The sequence below is a fragment of the Phyllobates terribilis genome, unplaced genomic scaffold, assembly GCF_046119375.1.
Source record: "Phyllobates terribilis strain yellow unplaced genomic scaffold, ASM4611937v1 Scaffold_13__5_contigs__length_258822181, whole genome shotgun sequence".
Taxonomy (NCBI): domain Eukaryota; kingdom Metazoa; phylum Chordata; class Amphibia; order Anura; family Dendrobatidae; genus Phyllobates; species Phyllobates terribilis.
This window is the reverse complement of record NW_027362773.1, coordinates 137,070,044-137,087,007: the sequence shown is the minus strand read 5'-3', so window position 1 is coordinate 137,087,007 and position 16,964 is coordinate 137,070,044.

Genomic DNA, 16,964 nt, shown 5'->3' with positions numbered 1-16,964 from the left:
GATTAGCTTTGCTAGATTCAGCCAAATGCTGTGAAAAAAACTTGCACAGCACTGGCACAGACCTGCCTGGCAAAAACTGATAGGAACTGATGTAACCTAGTCCTGAAAAGGACTCCAATTACAATTAGTCTTTACTCCCACAATCTATCTATTTAAGAGCACAGACCTGCCTGATAAAAGTCGTAGGAAATGCTGTTACCTAGTCCTTAAAAGGACTGCAATCACAACTATTCCCTACTCCCAAGCTATCTGCATATTTGTGCGAAAATTGGCTTGAAATTAACAAGGTATAGCGCACACAGCAACAGCGGTGCCGTCTAACACGCAGCTGCAGCAGTGAGAAAATGGTGGCGACGGGGAAAATGGCTTGGTCTTATAGGGCAAGGACATGTGACATACACTGCCAATCACACATGCCCTTGCTTGTGTGAAAAAAAGCACTTCGCTCCGTGTGTGCGCTGCTGATAGGCTGACAGATTGCACCTCCCCACTGCAAATGCGGGAAAGAGAAAAAAAAATGGAGATCTTCATTGTTCCTGCAGAGATCCATCCCCTGCCCCTCCCCCCGCCCCGCTGTACACTCAAACTGCGTATTAACATTAATTTTCATCATTACTGAGAAAAAATCCAGTTATGATTTTGGTGCACGAACAGTTATCGAACATAACCTCGAACAGCCGAATTTTTCTCAAATTGTTCGTGTTCGCCGACCGGCTCGAACACCGCCCAAAACAGCTCGAATTTGAGATTGGCGAACAGTTCGAGTAGAACAACGCTCATCTCTACTCATCATACAATGGGGAAACCTTGTGTCAGCCCTCGGCTCCTGTGCAACCCCATTTATGACAGTGACATAATTAAAGGTTTCCCTTAGGCTATGTGCCCACGATGCAGAAATGCTCAGGAATTTTCCTGAGCATTTGTGCATCTCCCTGGCAGGATAAACTCATGCGGGTTGTCAAGCGCTTTCCAAGCGATTTTAGCATCACTTGGAAAGTGCTTGACAACGTGGTCACACTATATAAATCCATGCAAACGGCATGGATTTATATAGTGTGACCATAAAAAATGGTAAAAAATAAAAAATGAATCTATACTTACCTTCCGATGGCCGCCGCAGTCTTGCTTCGCTCCGTTCTCCTTAGCCGGCAGATCGCGGTACGCTGAACTGAAGGACCTGCCGTCACATGACTATGATGTCAGCGCATGTCCTTCAGTCCATCGCAATCTGCCGGCAAGGGAGGACAAGCGCAGCGGGGGCCATCAGGTAAGTATAATATTTATTTTTTATTTTATTCTTTTTTTCACAGGTTCTATGGCACCCGGGTCCGGAGGAGAGTCTCCTGTCCTCCACACCCGGGTACCATCCGCACATTGAAACACGTGGAATGCACATGTACATATGTAGTGATGCGTAATCCATGCATTTCAATGCAAGTCAATGGCGGCGAAAACGCAGCACTTCCGCAAAATAATTGGTAGTGCTGCGTTTTTTTCCTCAATGATAATCCGCAGCGGAAATTTCCGCAGCATGTGCACATGCGGATTATCATTGGGGACCATGGCAGGCCTTCTACCATGCATTTTTTAAGACTTTCTGCAGCGTTTTTGCCACTGCAGAAACTTTTAAAAAACGCATCGTGGGCACACAGCCTCAGAGTTAGGTCCCTATGTTGGGCAGACCCAAAATTCTCGCTGGTCACCCCTAATTCAGGAATGTCAGCCTCAGGGGACACAACCTCCTCATCCCCCACAAGAATAAAAAAGGGAAACCCATCTCGCTCTGGATGTGGTGATTCCTTATTAGGGTTAGCTGATTTCTTATCCAGGCCAGTGAACCTGGAGCCCTTCCCCCACAGATCCCAAAATAAACAAAAGTCCCGGCCTATAATAATGGGATGCAACAAGTCCTGGATGACGCTGACCTCATGGGACTCAGTACCGTGGGCCATTTCAATGTCCACTCTGGCCATTGGACAGTCCTTAGTATCGCCATGAATGCACCAACTTTTATCCCTGGGATCAGATGGAAAGGAAAAGTGGCCCTCACAAGGGTCACCAGACTCCCGGAGTCTAGCATTGCCGTTACCTGCAGCCCATTCATTTTCATGGGACACACTTGTGGCCCCTCGCTGGGTGGACAGTTCACACTGCAGGCCAGATATGTGTAATAGGAACAGTGGCGTCCTATGTTGCAGTCCATCTTCTTGGGGGTCAGGGGACAATGAGCAGCTATGTGGCCTGGGCCGTGGCACCTCTAGCAAATGACATCACCCGTAGGGGCCTTGGGCACCACCTCCCCCGCCCCTTTGGACCTTGGGCACCCCACCCCGTTTTGGGCCTCCACCCCCTGTTGGGACACTCAGTATGAAGTGGGCTGCCTTCCCAAGGACCCCTCGACGCCCTGGTATCTCTCGACCAGTCCAATCAATTCATTGGCATCCCTGGGATTACCCTGGGAAATCCAGGTCTGTATTGGCCTTGGCAGGGAATGCACAAACCGGTCTATTACTACTTGCTTTACCATCTGCGCAGGCACAGAGCACTCTGGCTGCAGTCATTTTTGGACCAGGTGCAAAAGGTCAAAATTTTGTGGAGAGAGGGAGTGCTAGTAATACTTCCAGCAGTGGACCCGCTGTGCCCTGACAGTCATCTTCACCCCAAGCGCGCCAGGATCTCGATCTTGAGTTTATCATACTCCTTGGCGTCCTGCAGAGCCAAGTCATTGTAAGCCTTCTGGGGCTCCCCCGTCAGGTATGGTGCCAGCACCTCGGCCCACTGCTCTTGTGGAAGTTTCTCCCTCTCGGCGACCCTTTCAAACATAGTCAGGAAGGCCTCTATGTCACCCCCCGGGGTCATTTTCTGTAATGCTCTCCTTACCATCTTCCTGACGTGTGAATCATCACCTGGAGTTGTGGTTGGAACGGTCTTTCTGCTGTGAACTTCCCCCACTAGAAGTTCCATCTGCCGTTGTTGCTGCTGAATCTGCTGCATGAGGAGTTTATTAGTCTCTTGCTGCATCTGTTGCTGCTCCCGGTGCTGCTGTTGTAGGCTCTGCTGGCTCTGCAAGTGCTGTTGATGTTGCTGTTGTTGGCTTTGCAGCAAATGTTTGAGGAGCTCCTCCATGCTGCCGGACATCTCTGGCTGGCTGGCGGCCTTTACCCAGGACATCCACCGATCTCTGTGACAGGTACACGTTTTCCTGGAATCCTGCCTGCACTTCTAGCACCAACTGTAAGGTTTCTATTCACTCAGCTGCGATGAGAGGTAAAATAGGAGGCATATTCCTTTAAATGTCCACCACGGTTTATTGGCTTCATAAACCAGTCAAAAGCAAAGGGCAAACAAACAGCCTTTAGTTCAGGAGAAACACAAAGAAAACAGTCCTTTTAGCAAAGCCTCTTGTTAGCCAGCGCTATGGTCACACAGGCTGGTGTAGCGTCCAGTGTCCTGGCTTGGTCTAGAGACAAAAACATACACTAGAGGCCTTCTCCCTCCAGACCCACAGACCATGTGCCAAACAATAGCCTCCATTATATAGGCTGTTAACCACATCCATAGGTGAGGTATGTGGGTTTCAGGACCCTTCCATCTCTCCTAGCAACCCGTACCCCGGCTCCCAGTTGCACCAATTAATACTCTTAGTGCATGCATGCACTAGAGAATATACATTGGGTTACATCACAGACACCAGCCATCTCTGGGATACATAACTCCCATCAACTACATGACCATTAGCCACCTTAGACTTGGCATTTATTATCTCTACTGCTGCTTGGATTTCAGTCAGGATTAATAAAGGATGACATACAGGAATATTGACCTGATGTTTATTGATGATCATTTTAAGTCTCAAATCGGTCTTTGCTCTGTCATCTTCCATATCAAACTTTATACTCTGTTATTTCTGACCATACAATATGACAACACAAATCTTTTATGCCAAAAATGAAAGCTGGCACATTAAGCGGGCTGTGCTGTGGGAATGAAGAGCATTGGGATTCTAAAATGTTTTTTATTAATACCAATGCATTTCTGCGCCGGACCGGCACCTTTCTCAAGGTATAAAAACCATGACGTTTTCAGAAAACAACACAGCAGGAGATTTATTAAGCTAAATCTGCCAAAAAAATTGTCTTTCATGACTTATACCATAGTAATTTTGAGTTTTAGATGCTTTCTGTTCCTTCTCCAACAAGGAGGATTGGCCTTGTTGACAGGGGCACCACTTAGTAGGAAAAGGGCTCAGCCTAGTGTTCAACAATATGCGTCAAAACATGGAAAAATCTGGCACAAAGTAATTCATTTAGTAAGTGTAACCTTAATAAACTTATGCTAGACAGTGTAAAAATCTGTCATATATCTCTAACAGCATGAAATCTGCCCCAATAGCTATTCATTATTACCCCATGTGCTCTCCCCCTTGTCTGCTCTCTCTCTCCACTCCTGTGCTGTCTTCTTCCCTCATGTGTTCTCTCGTTTGAGCTGTCTCCCGGCGCAGTAAATCAGACCACCGCCATCTTTATGTAGACAGATAGCGGCGGTCACATTAAAACTGCGCATGCGCTCCTCCTGTACAAAGATGGTCAGTGAATCATTCGGCTGAACCTGGCGGCGTGTGTGGCGTGTTTGATACGGTGTTCCGCTGGTGGTACCGTGCAAGAAGCTACATACGGCGTATACAGTGTATGTGTGTGTGGTGCATATGGCATATACAGAGTGTGTGTGTGGTGGTGTGCACGGCGTAATCAGTGTGTGTGTGGGATATACAGCATATACAATGTGTGGGTGTGTATGTGGTGCGTACGGCGTATACAGTGTGTGTGTGTGGTGGTATATAGTGTGTGTGTGTCTGTGGTGCATAGGGCATATACAGTGTGTGTGTGGTGGTGCATACAGCATATATAGTGTGTGTGTGGTGCGTACTGTGTATACAGTTTGTGTGGTGTGTACGGCATATACAGAGTGTGTGTGTGGTGGAGCGTATGGCGTATACAGTGTGCGTGGTGCATACGGCATATACAGTGTGTGTGTGTTGTGCATATGGCGTATACAGTGTGTGTATGTGGTGCATATGGCGTAGACAGAGTGTGTGGTAGTGAGTATGGCGTATACAGTGTTTGTGTGTGTTGCAAACGGCATATACAATGTGTGTGTGGTGATGCATATGGTGTATACAGTGTGTGTGGTGCTTATGGCGTATAAAGAGTGTGTGTGTGTGTGGTAAGTATGGCGTATACAGTGTGTGTGTGGTGTGCATGGCTTATACAGTGTATGTGTGTGTGTGTGTATGTGGTGCATATGGCGTATACAGTGTTTGTGTGTGGTGCGTACGGCATATACAGTGTGTGTGTGATGGTGCGTATGGCGTATACAGTGTGTGTGCGTGGTGCTTACGGCGTATAAAGAGTGTGTGTGTGTGGTGTGTATGGCATATACAGTGTATGTGTGTGTGTGGTGCGTATGGCATATACAGTGTGTGTGTGGTGCGTACGGCGTATACAGTGTGTGTGGGGCATACAGCGTATGCAAAGTGTGTGTGTGGTGGTGCGTACGGCGCATACAGTGTGTGTGTGGTGCGTACGGCGTATACAGTGTGTGTGGGGGGCATACAGCATATACAATGTGTGGGTGTGCATGTGGTGCGTACGGCATATTCAGTGTGTGTTTGTGTGTGGTGCAAATATAGTGTGTGTGTCTATGGTGCATACGGTGTATACAGTGTGTGTGTGGTGGTGCATACAGCGTATACAGTGTGTGTGGTGGTGCATACAGCATATATAGTGTGTGTGTGGTGCGTACTGTGTATACAATTTGTGTGGTGCGTACGGCGTATACAGAGTGTGTGTGTGGTGGAGCGTATGGCGTATACAGTGTGCGTGGTGCATACGGCATATACAGTGTGTGTGTGTTGTGCATACGGCGTATACAGTGTGTGTATGTGGTGCATATGGCGTATACAGAGTGTGTGTGTGGTAGTGAGTACGGCGTATACAGTGTTTGTGTGTGGTGCATACGGTATATACAATGTGTGTGTGGTGATGCAAACGGCGTATACAGTGTGTGTGTGTGTGTGGTGCTTATGGCGTATAAAGAGTGTGTTTGTGTGGTGCGTATGGCATATACAGTGTGTGTGTGTGTTTGGTGCGTATGGCATATACAGTGTGTGTGTGGTGCGTACGGCGTATACATTGTGTGTGTGGTGCGTTCGGCGTATACAGTGTGTGGTGCGTATGGCGTATACAGAGTGTGTGTGTGGTAGTGCGCACGGAGTATACAGTGTGTGTGTGGTGCATACAGCGTATACATACGGCATATACAGGGTGTGTGTAGTGATGCATATGGCATATACAGTGTGTGTGTGTGTGTGTGTGTAGTGAGTACGGCGTATACAGTGTGTGTGTGGTGCATACGGCATAAACAGTGTGTGTGGTGCATACTGCGTATACAGTGTGTGTGTGTTCGGCGTATACAGTGTGTGTGTGTGGTGCGTACGGCATATACAGTGTGTGTGTGCGGTGCGTACCGCATATACAATGTGTGTGTGGTACGTACGGCGTATACAGTGTGTGTGGTGCGTACGGCGCATACAGTGTGTGTGTGGTGCTAACTGCGTATACAGTGTGTGTGTGTACGGCGTATACAGTGTGTGTGTGTGGTGCATACGGCGTGTACAGTGTGTGTGTGTGTGGTGTGTATGGCGTATACAGTGTGTGTGTGGTGCATATGGCGTGTACAGTGTGTGTGTGTGTGTGTGTGTGTGTGTGTGGTGCGTATGGCGTATACAGTGTGTGTGTGGTGCGTACGGCGTATACAGTGTGTCTGTACGGCGTATACATTGTGTGTGGTGCGTACGGCGTAAACAGTGTGTGTTTGTGTTTGTGTGTGTGTGTGTGTGTGTGTGTGGTGCGACGGTGTTCCGCTGGTGCAAGAGGCTGGTACCACTAGCAGTTTCCATATTGAGGCACCCATCACTTGGGTGTCCCAATATGGCGGTCGGCGAACTTCTGCTGCTTGGAATTCTGGGATCCGGACACATATGGATGGAACAGGATGTGAAGACATTACAAGATAAGTATATATTAGATATGTATGTGGACAGTGCCATACATTTTTCACACATCATAGCAATGTTTTTTTATTTTGTTGTTATTTTATTATTGTTTTACTGTGAAACAATTTTGTATTTAATTTTATAGACTCTAAACGACATTGCTACCTAGCAGAAGAAGAACACAGAAATGATGAATATATGCCAAAATATAGAGGCCAAAGAAGTTTATCTAAATACAGTCAAGGTAAGAATAAGAAATCTCAGAATATAACTGACTGACTAAGGCTATGTTCAGAAGGCTAACCTTGGCACTGAAAAGATGAAGAGTGATGTTTGTTTGCTCAAGTGATGATTTTTTAATCCCCAACCAATGGTGAAAGCAAAAACCAAAGTTTCGGCCTCCTAGGCCTTTATCATACCTATCTTGATCATATAGAGGCCGGTATAGAAACGCAGTTTGACTGCGTGTCTACATTTTTAACATCACATCATTCTTCTGGCATGAATTATATACAGTCAAGAAGATCATTTTTTTCCTTAAGACTATATTTTCATCGGCATTGGAAGTTGCAATATTTTGTCTTGCAAAATGCCAGTCACCATAACAGGTAGATTATGGTCACCATTTCAGTCAATGGGTGTTATTAGGTTCATCAAAATTCATTCTGGCATGCGAAAGCTACATCACTGTCTTAAATTTAAAGATCTGGTCCTGTGAAGGAACAGAACAATAGAATTAACAAATGCAGGTTTGAACTAGCATAACATTAATCTCAAAAGTTGGAAAGTTCTTGATTACGAGGCAACATGCAAAAAAACAAACAAAAAAAACATTATATTTTGCTAAACAGAGAAATCAATGTTTCAGGTGACAATATAAGCTATCAATTTTTTGTTCTACACTTGGGCACAAAGGTAAGGCTATTAATTAATCCTATGTTATGAATTACTGCAGATATATACTGTGGTAGCAGTTTATTAAGCATTCAGAACTTGGTGTCATGGAATGATTCAAAAAATAAATAATTAAATTGTAAAACCTTTTCAATGCAAAGTAATAGTTAGTTGGTGAATGAAGTTATGTTCCTAGATTTCAGAATATGAACTGCCTACAGTATTAAATAAATTCATATCAGATTGACTGTATAATGTTTTTTAAAAGTTTATACTTAGTATCCACCCACCTAGTGTAATTCTGCTGTGATAATGAATCCACACCCACCCTGCCTGATTGCCGATGATGACCTCTCCCTGCTGTTGCTGCTGAAAACTCATAGTGCTTCATACAAACTGCAGTTGTCAGTCTAGCTGTTATGATCTGCAACATAAACTAAGGAAAGAATGGGAAAAGCTGTTCCTACAGTAAGACTAAGCTGAATCCCTACGATGTAGCAGGCAGCCTGTTCCTTGTAAACAGACCCGCCTTCTCCTCGGCTAGTCTGAACGGAGACCTATAGAATAAAGGGAGGGGTCCCTAAAAGAACTAAGGACTGGGACAAAAATGGGACACCTCCTAACAGAAGTTGTTGTAGAGCAAAAAGACAAAATGACAAAAAGTACTAGGAGTCCCAAAGGACCAAGCAAACTAGACAGAGATAGGCACCGAAGCACCTGGCTAGAGAGACAGGCAAAAAACACTGAAGTCCAGCAAAGCCAGAAGGGTGGAGCTGGAATATATAGGCAGCTGGTCACGTGACCGCAAAACACAAGATAGCAAAAACTAACAGGAGGGTTCTAAAAGTACCCCCTCTTCTATGAGGATCCTCTGGATCCTGCAGGCCCAGGCCTATCAGAAAACTTCCTGTGGAAAGCTTTAACAAGCCTAGGAGCAGAGACATCATCCGTCCTTACCCAGGAGTGGTCTTCGGGACTGAAACCCTTCCAGGAGACAAGACACTGTAATATCCCTCTATGCTATCTTGAATTCAAAATGCGAGAAATTTCATATTCACCGTCTTCCACCACAGGAGGAACTGTGACAGTGGCGTCCCTATTAGAAACGTCAGCCTTTTTCAACAAGGAAACATGAAACACAGAATTAATCGTCCAGGAAGTAGGGACATCCAACCTGACAGCAGATGGGTTAACAACCTGAAGCACTTTAAATGGACCCACAAACTTAGGACCCAGTGTTTTTGGAGGGAATCCTCAACTGCAAGTTCTTCGAGGACAGCCAAATCATGTCACCCACAGTAAACAAAACCTCTTTACGTTTCCTGTCAAAATACTTCTTGGACTTCTTGTTAGCCTCTTGCAGGTTACAACATACATTAGTCCAAACTCTCTCCAAATCACTGGAAAAATTCTCCTCCTCCGGCACCGCCGACCTCAATTTGGAGAACGAACCAAAAGAAGGATGTCTCCCAGTGCAACAAAAAAAAGGAGAACACCCAGCAGAGGAGGTTGTATGATTGTTAAGAGTAAATTCTGTGAGAGGCAGAAACTCAGACCACACCTCTTGATTGTCCACCACAAAACAACGCAAAAACTGTTCAACATCCTGGTTCTCTCTTTCAGTCTGTCCATTAGACTCAGGATGATAACCAGACGAAAATGACAAATGAACTCCCAACCTGTCACAAAAAGCACGCCAAAAGCGAGCCACAAACTGAGGTCCTCTATCAGAAACAATATCCATGGGAATGCCATGGAGCTTTACAATCTCCTTAACAAACGCCTTAGCGAGTGTCTTGGCGCAGGGCAACTTAATGAATGGAACCAAATAACACATCTTACTAAAACGGTCTACGACCACCCAGATGACAGTAAAACCCTCAGACACAGGAAGATCAGTAATAAAATCCATAGAGAGATGAGTCCAAGATGCACTAGGAACCTCCAGAGGGCAAAGCAACCCCGCAGCAGGAGTATGTGAAGCCTTTGACCTAGCACACACAGTACACTGACGCACCCACTTGATGACTTCCTTCTGCCATCCAGGCCACCAAAAACTGCGACTGATAAGTCTCTTAGTTTCCAAAACTCCTGGATGACCTGCCAACTGAGACTCATGACATTCCACAAACAAATCTCTCCTAAAGGCTCTAGGCACGAACAACCTCCCATGGGGAGTGTTAGATGGAGCATCATCTTGAGCATTCAGAATCCCATTCTCCAAATCGGAGTACAATGCCGCCACCACAACTCCTTTCTGCAAAATGCTCTCCTCCTCCTCGGTACCGACCGTAGGAGTGAAGCTGCGAGATAAAGCATCGGCTTTAACATTCTTAGTACCAGGGATATAGGTAACAGAAAAATGAAACCGAGAAAAAAAAAGTGCCCACCTAGCTTGACGGGCAGTCAAACGCTTGGCAGCATCCAGATAGATCAAATTCTTATGATCTGTGAAAACCTGAATAGGAAATCTAGCGCCTTCCAAAAAATGACGCCAGTGTTCAAACGCAAGTTTAATTGCCAGCAACTCCCGATTTCCAACATCATAATTCAGTTCGGTTTCTGAATTTTTTTTCGAAAAGAAGGCACAAGGATGTGCTCCACCCTTGTTCTCCTGAGACAGAACTGCTCCGACCCCCACCGATGAAGCATCGACCTCGACCAAAAAAGGTTTGGTCTCATCAGGCTGTATAAGGATAGGGGCAGAACTGAACCTCTCTTTGAGATACTCAAACGCTTCAATGGCTTCAGTAGTCTACTGGGTCGTATTCACACCTTTCCTGGTGAGATCAGATAGAGGTTTAACAATTACAGAAAAATTCTTAATGAATTTCCTGTAATAATTGGCAAAACCCAAAAATCTCTGTATAGATTTCAAACCAATAGGCCTAGGCCATTCCTGCACAGCCTGAACTTTCACAGGGTCCATCTCAAAGCCCTCACTGGAGACAATGTAGCCCAAAAAACTAATTTTCTGTACAGCGAACTCACATTTCTCCAGCTTAGCAAAGAGTGAATTATCACTCAATAACTGCAAAACTTCACTTACACTCTGCCAATGGGACTCTAAATCTGGTGAATAAATCAAAATGTCATCCAAATACACAACCACATTCTTACCAATCAAAGGTCTCAGGATGTCATTAATAAGGTTCTGAAAAAATGCAGGTGCATTGGTAAGACCGAAGGGCATCACCAGATTCTCAAAATGACCTACCGGAGTGTTAAAAGCAGTTTTACATTCATCACCCTCCTTCACACGTAACAAATTGTAAGCCCCTCGGAGATCTATTTTTGAGAACCACTTGGCCCCCACTAACTGGTTAAACAAGTCAGGAATTAACGGCAATGGGTAGGAATTGCATACGGTAATCTTATTAATTTCATGAAAATCCAGACATGGACGTAAACCGCCGTCCTTTTTTTTAATAAAGAAGAATCCGACTGCCACAGACGACTTAGAAGGTCTAATGTGACCAGCAGCCAGGCTAGTCTCTATGTACTCCTCCAAGGCCTTTCTTTCAGGGATAGTAAGATTAAACAAGCGACTTTTGGGAAGAGTAGCACCTGGAACAAACTCAATGGCGCAATCATAATCCCTATGAGGAGGTAAAACTTGCGACTCCTCCGAAAAAACCCTCCAAAAATCTTGAATAGGTACTGGTAATTCCCCTTTTTCCACAGCCGCAATGCGACCATTACAACATTTATCATAGCACTTCGGACTCCAAGACTTAATCACATTAGTAGACCAGTCCAACAAAGGATTGTGCAGTTTTAACCAAGGCAATCCTAGAACAACTGGAGAGGGCAAATTATCCAAAACAGCCAAGTCCAAAATTTCTTGGTGAACACCATTGATAGTGAGAGGAAATGCCACAGTCTTGTGAGTAATACATTTAAAAGGAGTGTTATCAATTGCAACAACAGAAATAGGAGATGACAAAGGTTTGGATTTCAATTTAAGTTTTTCCAAAAACCCTTTATCAATCACATTACGTGTTGAACCACAATCCACAAATACCTGAAATTCAATCAAATCTCCCTGCAGAGTAGTACACCCAGAAAGGAACACTCCTACACAGCGTAAACAAGCTATACGGGCGTAGCTGACCTTTTTTTTTTCTTTACTTAAACGACGCTCACAATACTTAATCAAATGATCATCTTTACCACAATAAAGACACAAACCTTCGGCGAATATCCGATCTCTTTCTTGAGAGCGGAGTGACATTGCCCCAACCTCCACTGGTTCTCCGCTGTCAGAACAGATTTTCTGGAAACTAGAACCTGAAGTTACAGGAGTTTTTACATCATTGACCCTGGACCTTATTCTCCTGTCCACACGAACAGCTAACTGCATAGATTCCTGTAGAGTCTCATGTGCAGGGAATGCAATTAGAAAATCCATAACCCTTTCACTCAGACCAGCAAGAAATAAACTTTTCAGCGCCGAATCATTCCACTTAACTTCTGAAGCCCATCTCCTGAAGTGTGTGCAATAAATTTCAACATCATCTGACCCCTGATTCAAACGTCTAAGTTCTGATTAAGCAGATGAGATTCGATCAGGATCATCATATAATAGCCCCATAGCAGAAAAAAATTCCTAAACAGAACTTAAACACAGATTATTAGGTTGGAGAGAAAAGGCCCAAGCCTGTAGTTCTTTGCGCAAAAGTGACATAATAAAACCGATGTGCTGTGATTCATTCCCAGAGGACCTCGGTCTCAAACGAAAATATAACAAACAAGCATTTTTAAAGGAAAAAAAATCTTGCTGTTTACCATAAAAAATATCAGGCAGTCCTACCTTCGGTTCCACAAAATGCGCTCCAGGACAGCTACTCACATGTTGCTGAAGCTCGGCCACCTCCAGAGACAATCCCTGCAGGCGTTGAGCCAACTCCTGGACGGAAACCATATTGATCCCCAAATTTCTTTGGTTTTAGTTTTTTTTTTGGGCTGGACTTACTGTTATGATCTGCAACATAAACTAAGGAAAGAATGGGAAAAGCTGTCCCTACAGTAAGACTAAGCTGAATCCCTACGATGTAGCGGGCAGCCTGTTCCTTGTGAACAGACCCGCCTTCGTCCTCGGCTAGTCTGAACGGAGACCTATAGAATAAAGAGAGGGGTCCCTAAAAGAACTAAGTACTGGGACAAAAATGGGACACTTCCTAACAGAAGTTGTTGCAGAGCAAAAAGACAAACTGACAAAAAATACTAGAGGTCCCAGAGGACCAAGCAAACTAGACAGAGATAGGCACCGAAGCACCTGGCTAGAGAGACAGGCAAAAAACACTGAAGTCCAACAAAGCCAGAAGGGTGGAGCTGGAATATATAGGCAGCTGGTCACGTGACCGCAAAACACAAGATAGCAAAAACTAACAGGAGGGTTCTAACACTAGCTAGTGAGAACTTTTGAATATATTTGAACTAATGAGCTAGACTGATTTCAATATGAGGATTATACAATCATTCTCTACATGAATTTTCATAGTAGGTACAGCAGCATCATCAGGTCTAACATACCTACCTAGTATACTTTTGATTCCGTCTCCGAATTTTCACCCAATATGTTAAGTGCTATTGAGAAAAGGCTCCTTCATGATAACTGGTTGATATTTCCTGACTGGCCAACACAGTAGAAGGAATCATTTCTCTGATCAAGAGGATTCATGAGATAGAACTGAGCTACTGCTTATGTGTGATGTAGGGATCCCTGCTATTCGTTAGTCACTAGCATACGCAAAGGGAATGTCTCTGTTCCAACAAAACAAGGTTTATTAAATTCATAAACTCTGGTAGACTCCAAACAAAACAAAATCAGCCTTTTCTGTCTAAAATGTAGAAGAGAAAATTAACAATTTGCACTGCAGTGTGGGCACACTGGCTCAGCTACAGGCCCTCATTTCACACAGAGACAGCACTGAAGCTGCTCAGCTGCCTTAAAAAGTCCCATCAAAATCTGAAATGGAGGTATGGGAGCGACCAGTCCCACCCTGGTCTTCTGTTCGCTCCTGAAACCCGGACCCAAAAATCCGGTCCATTTAAAAACCCTCTCAGCAACTTAATGCTGCTGTAACCTTTGTCTCCGGAACCTACATCACCGAGGCTAGCCATCTTGATAACACATACCTCCCTTCCAGGAATTTTCCAGCTTCCCTTCAATGACCACTGGCACAGGACACATTAGGTGAATATTCTTGAAAAAAAAATAGCAATAGGTGGCACCATTAGAAGTATGTATCAGCAAAAGTAACCAGGAACATGTTTTTATTTTTTTTTGTATATGTTATTTAAGAGATTCTAATGTTTTGTATGATCCAACCTAGAAACATGTGGTCCAACAGAGAAAATTATTCTTCATTTGTGGGGAAAAAAAATCCAAAATAGTATTTTGTTTATTCAGCATGGAAGGAGCAAAAAAACCCCAAAACTTTCAGAAATAACATTAATTGAATAGTGTGTGAAATTACTGCACTTTCAACTACTACCTAATCCGGCCTTCTCCTTAGAGATTTTTAATATGATCATAACTTAAGCTTTGTTCACATATGTGATCTTTGTTTCCATTGTACTTCTTTGACAGAAGAGCAGAATAAACAGAACAGCATTCTATGCATCATTTGTGTTATAACTATTTTGTACTATGTTATACATTAATTGAATGTTGTTTGTTTTAATACAGTTGTAAAACCCAAACAAGGTGGAGTGTGCAGCACCTGGGGAAACTTCCAATTCAGGACTTTTGATGGAGAAATTTATCGTTTTCCAGGGATTTGCAACTATCTTTTTGCTTCACACTGTGGGAAACACTATGAAGACTTTAATATTCAAATTCAGCAATCAAGGAATAGGTCACTGCCAACAATCTTTCAATTATCCGTAAAGATAAATGAACTTCTCATAGAAATCACTGACCATAAGCCCTCGATTAATGGGAAAATGTGAGCATTGCATTATAGATATGTTTTCATTTCCAGTATTTAGTGACAAAATTAAGTGTTGTACCTTCTCATTTCCTCCTTCTGTCTCCCTTTTACAGTTTTACTAAATATGTATTTCCTTTTCATATTTTTAGTGGGGCCAGTATTGATCTTTTCTATTCATTTCTTTTTTTCTCCATTATGTCATGTGCTTTTATTTATTGTGCCTACCAATACACTATTCTTCTGACTTGCTTCTCATTTGTTCTAGACAAAGATGAGAGGATCTTTTGAAATTCAAATTCACTGGTTTTGCCAAATTTTATTTATAGCAAATAAAATTGCATTTAATTGCTGGGAAAAAAATGTGTGTAATACTCTGAATTCTCACAACTAAAAGAGTATTAGCAATAGCCCGAAGGGATGTCTATTAAATTATTACCCAAATGGGGAAAACACCATATAACATCCCTCACTATAAGGCTATAACATTTAACTTTTATTCATTATCTCACTAAAATATAGAAGGGGTATTAAATGGTCGCCCCTAATCTACCTAATCATTATATTTATATGACAATTTATGTATGTTCTGATGACACCATTGGGTGTCCTCATTTATGGTAGAACAGGACGAAGTCAAATAGCACATGTCCCCCCAAAATGTTTCACCGCTTTAGCGGCGTCATCAGGGGATGGGACACTGGCGTGAATTTGAATGCTCTAAGGCAAACGCAGTCTTTTTTAATGTCAATTGATTTCAATCTATCTGGCTAGGAGAAAATGTATGGTAAACGGTGGTAACAAGCAGTTTATTTAACTGTTTACACAAGCAGTCCAAAATGTAACCCTTTCATTAGGGAGACAAGGTGTATTATTTTGAATGTGAACTTTTTATTGTTTCTCAACTAGTAATGAAAAACTATCCCTTTTTGAGAGCCAAAACTGGATTTCAAATCAGAACAACTGTTAGGCAATTATAAAGGCTTATTTTCAAGATATCCAAAAATTATCCCTTTTTTAAAGATGCAAAAGAGGAGTATTATTTTCTAAGTGAAGAAGCAATGGCTTGTTGTCGCTAAGCATTTAAAAATTAGCACTAATTTTAGAACAGTTTTATGTTTGTGTTCTCTCAAAAGATTACATTTCCCAGCACTAGTGGTACTATATAGCACTATGAAACACATTAGGCTGACAGGAGATCAATTTCTTTTACACGGTCAACTTACATTCTACTAATATTCACTTGTCCGTGAATTTGTAAAGGGGGATATAACTCGTAACCCTAAACCTCTTTATGAAATTATAGCAAAAACTGCATACTGACTTTATTTCCCTTAATAATGGTACTCATGCATATTGTTGCAAACTCACTGAGTAACAAAAAAGCATTGGGATTGTGGGTTACACTTGATAGTGCAAAAAACTTAGAAGTTAAAGAATTAGGCCACATTCACACGCTCAGTATTTTGGCAGTATTTCACAATAGTGTTTGTGAGCCAAAATCAGAAGTGGAACAATCAGAGGAAAAGTATAGTAGAAACACATGCACCATTTCTGCATTTTTTCCCCACTCCGGGTTTTGGCTTACAAATACTGATGTAAAATACTGACCAAATACTGAACGTGTGAATGCGGCCTTAAAGTGAATGTAGATTTGTCCCACCTTTTCAAGTTATATGTACAATGGTAATACATTGACAGTCACTGGGGTTTCCCCGATGCCAAGAACATTATTCCGAAATGCTCAGTATAAATGCAAGCATTGGTGGATGTCCCAGTGGTGGGACCCACAGAGATCTGTGAAATGGTGATAAACTGCTAAAAAAAGAAGCAGCAGCACAAGAATCTGAGAAAATCTTTAGCAGATGAGTGACGTTTTGGTTCTATTTAGCCAACTTTGTGTCAATGTAGAGCCAAAATGTTGCACACATTTGAAGGTGAATAAACCTGCCAAATATATACATAAGTTCTTGAGTTGTTAATTCTTTTATTTTTTGGAAGGTTTCAGGAAAAGTTCCAACCCTGTTGTAATGTGTATTTGGGCTTGCACATTTGTTCAATGCTAATTTAAGACAACTCTC